The following is a 4316-nucleotide window of genomic DNA, read 5'->3' as shown; positions in this document are numbered from 1 at the left end:
TCATTTTAATCATGTCAAAGAAAATTGATTGAACAACTTATTTAGTGGGCCACATATTAGGAACCTGGCCTGATTAAATGCACTAATTAAAGACTGTTGAATGAAGATTTATGCCTTTCGAAGGCCAATTGAGAATTGAGGCTGTGCATGTCATCATGTCGTCCTCTTCAAGAAACCCTTTTTGCGCTCTAATCTAAAGCCGCAGATCCTCCCTTTTACTAATATTTATATATACTATTTAAGGAAACAATTAATTAAAAAGACACAGATACATTTTAGGTAATATATTTTCATTATACATTTACATGTGAGTAATTAAGATTAATTTATTTAAACATAATCTTAACCATTAGTTTTAATTATATAACCAGTACTACTCATTCTTCTTAATTGTTCTCTCACCTGATACACATGTGTCATAAAAAAAATTCAACGTGCCTCTAAATAAAAGGTGGCTTCTCCTGTTATGTTTAGAAATGATTTTTATATACATCCTTATTTTGTTAATTTTTTCTTTAGCACTTATTTGTTTAGAAAAAGGAAAATGAAAAAATACATCCAAACATGTTAAACTTATTTTATTACTTAAAAAATAAATGTTATAAGAATGATATAAAGGAAATAGAATGTAAATAATGTCACCCATTGTACTGTGTACTCGCACATTAATTAGTATATGAATAGTTTGATTGATTTTCTTGTGTTAATTTGGAAGAAATTCAAATGGTTTCTACCATAGAATGATAAAGCCACGTACAAAACCCACCTGTGTCGTGCAAAAGAAGCTGTGAGATTTTAGGTAGTGAATATGAATATAAAGTGAAAAGAACCATGTAACACAAATAATTAATTGATGATGCAATAATGACATTGAAGGTGATGACAATGATTTAATTTTAGAAAATTAATAATTAAAATATAAGAACACATATGGGACCATCTGGCTGTCTTTCCAACTACATTAGGTACAACAGAAAAAACACAGAGTTTCTAACGGGAGGCAAACCCTAATTGTTTAGCAATCTGATCCAATTAAAAAAAAAAGTGATTTTATGTGATGTTCCCTCTAGCAACTTACACCTTCTCCCCTATATAAGGTAAATATTCTTACTCGATGCTCCCAAACCATCTCAACAATTTTCGCCTCCCTTTCTTTACCTTAGTGGTATATTTTTATTTTTGTAGCCATTTCTTGGTCTCTATATATCATTCTATGTTTTCTATGAAAGCAGATATTTGAAAATCGTTGCAGAAATCATGATCGGCCTGTTGGATTAAGAAGCGGCAAGTGCATCCAAGCATGTCATCAAAGCAACTAGGATGTTGTGTGTTACTATATATTTGATTATATATATGATCATTATATATATATGGCATGAGATTCATTTTCTTTTTTGATTATTATGGATAAGTGAAATATAATTATTTGATGTTGGCTTGGCTCAATCAAATTAAAATTTTTAAAGATTTTGTTAACTTTTTTGATCTGATTGAGCCGTGCCAATATCATATTCATCTCTTATAAATGTTCAAACTATTAACTATATATATATATAAGATATGCTATATTTGTCTTTAAATTAATCATACCAGTAAATTTTGTTGCTTTGATGTATATATATATATATATATATAATTAATCATACCAGTAAATTTTGTTGCTTTGATATATATATATATATATATATATATATATATATATATATATATATATATATATATATATATATATATATATATATATATATATATATGAATGCCGGGGATAGAAGTTTTTCAGAAAGCAATATTTGTTATAGGTATTCAAATTAACAATTATATTGTCTTATGTACGTACGTAAATCATTCATATATAATGTGTTATATGGGTTAGTGGTGGTGTAATATTATACTAGTTAGTCGTGTAATTTTAAACCTGTAAGTTTCAGTTATTTTTGTTTATCAAGTTAAATATATGTTGTTGGTTATTGTTATTCAGTTAAAATTAATAGTTCAGCGGCAGGACTCGTGTGATGTAAACTCATTAATTAGAACTATCAGATTTGCTTGATCTCAAACACCTACCTTTCAATATGGTACGAGAGATTGGAGGAATAGAGTCCATTGGCAGAAGTTGACCATAAAATTGAGAAAAGAAAGGCTCAACACCACCACATGTGCATTTGCAGGATTAATGTTTGTACTCAACCAATTCTTCTCAATTGCCTTTAATTTGGTGAAATTGTTTGTAGGGCATGAATTATGACACTATCAGTCATTGACTCGTGTAGTACTGTATTTATACGTATATTGGAAAATTTTTTAATACATTAAAGATATTCTTTAAAAGATTTATTATAATTCATGTACTAAATTCAAACAACTTAACTAGATTCTTAGTTATTTGTATATTGTAGACAAATCACATTCATTATTGTCATACCAGATGCGGGTCCTAAATAAAAATTTCATAATAAACAGACTAAATTTAAATTTAAATGTACTTCAGATATTAATTCTTATATGTTTAGAAGTAGAAATCAAATATAATATAGATAAGATGAGTGTAACAAATTAATGAACGTAAAAAAGAAATCAATGCGAAAATTGCAGTAAAAAAAATGCGTATAAGAAATTAATGAACGTAATAAATGTAAATAAATTAGTGAAGGATTTTCATGTATTTAGTGATCTTATTTAAATTCTTACTAATTTAGACTTTGTATTTTTGACTTGATTTAGATATATATCTCTCTCTCTCTCTAAATTAAACTATTTATTTTACATGAGAGTTTTTCAGATGAGATAATTTTTTAATAATTTTTCATAAATGAAAATATTTTAGGAAATTTTCTTAACCTTTTGTATCGTTTTCAATTTATCCCCTTTTTCATAATTATTTCTAAATTCAATTTTAATATTTTTTTAAAATTTTTTTTATCAATAGTTAAAAATATATAACCTCATATCATAATAAAAATTATTTATTCTAAGTTAAAATATAATTTATATGTTTATAATTATTTACTATGACAAATTTTAATTATAATATAATTTATAGATTCAAAAGTATTTATATATTAAAAAATTAGTCATATAAAATAAAAATTTATCATATAGATTGCACATGCTAAAATATTAGTTGTAAACATACTTGTACAAAATTTTAAATAATCAAATGCTGGCTCGCAATTGGTTAAAACAATGTTTTAGCCTATTTAAAGTCAGTTAAAAAAATGCTTCAGAATAAGTTGAAAATCAATTTAAAATATATTATAATGAAGAACGGGGAGGAAATAAGCTTAACTAAAAGAATATTTGGAATGGAGGGTATTAGGGTTTCGCGTGCTTTGTGTAAGTCGTTTGATGAGAAAGAAGATTTGTTGAAAAAAACTACCAAAAAAGTGAAGATGAGGGAATGTGATAACTCAGCAATCGATATGGAGGCTAAAAGTATCTCCTCCACAAAGGAAATATGACATAGACACGTTTGAGATAACTATAATCTTGAGTCATAATTATAAAAATAAAGAGAAATTGTTTTGAAGATTTAACATAGGCTAAAATCTATTTATTTACATGGTCCAATTTATGTTGTAATCTTTAAATCACCATCACAATATTATCTACTACTAACTCCAAAAATCATAACACAAGGATCTTATTATCTTTCATTGAATTATGCTTGACTAACTTAAATAAGTTCGACTTGTTAAAAAGTTGTTAAATGTTACTTTTCATCTTTTATGTTTGAGTATTTTTTGTTTTAGTCCATTAAGTTTTAAAAGTCTTATTTTAAGTATTTATGTTTTCGAAGGACTTTATTTTGGTCCTTTTTGGCTAAAACATTAAATATGTTAATAGAAAAGTGTAACATGTTTATTAACGTTGATTTGGATTATATGACATGTTAATTAAAACATCTTTGTTTTAAATGGTTTAATTTTAATCCAAGGCATCTAACTGAAACACAATTTTGGTAAATGTCTTCTATAACACCCCAGATGAATCACACCAGAATAAGAGGGATCTTAAAGTTGTGTAAGTATGAAACTGTATAGTTAATGATGACTTAAAGAATTTAATTAGTACTACATATACCAACAAGATGTATCTACTTTTCGATAGTTTATCACTTAAGAACTTTACAATGAAGCCTGCTTGACTGAAAGTAGTTATAGGATGAGTAACCTTATAGAAAGTTTCTCAGGAAGCGTGTGATTGAGGACAAAACATGTTGAAAAGTCTCGTATTGGGTTGTGAGGATAGTCATTGATCCTGAGAGCAATTTAGCAGTAACAGAGCTGGTTGTCAATGGTTCGAAAATGATTACCTAC

General features: G+C 26.7%; 1 long non-coding RNA gene across 1 annotated transcript; it reads left to right on the top strand.

The window, feature by feature from the left end:
• The first annotated feature begins 977 nt into the window (after positions 1–977).
• LOC114389183 lies at positions 978–1401 on the top strand. The gene is made up of 2 exons (XR_003661717.1): positions 978–1097; positions 1233–1401. It is a non-coding gene; the product is annotated as an uncharacterized LOC114389183 (long non-coding RNA).
• The last annotated feature ends 2915 nt before the right edge of the window (positions 1402–4316 follow it).

This window comes from Glycine soja, chromosome 16 (assembly GCF_004193775.1).
Source record: "Glycine soja cultivar W05 chromosome 16, ASM419377v2, whole genome shotgun sequence".
NCBI lineage: Eukaryota > Viridiplantae > Streptophyta > Magnoliopsida > Fabales > Fabaceae > Glycine > Glycine soja.
The sequence above is the reverse complement of the archived record's forward strand: the minus strand, read 5'-3'. Positions and strand labels throughout refer to the sequence as shown.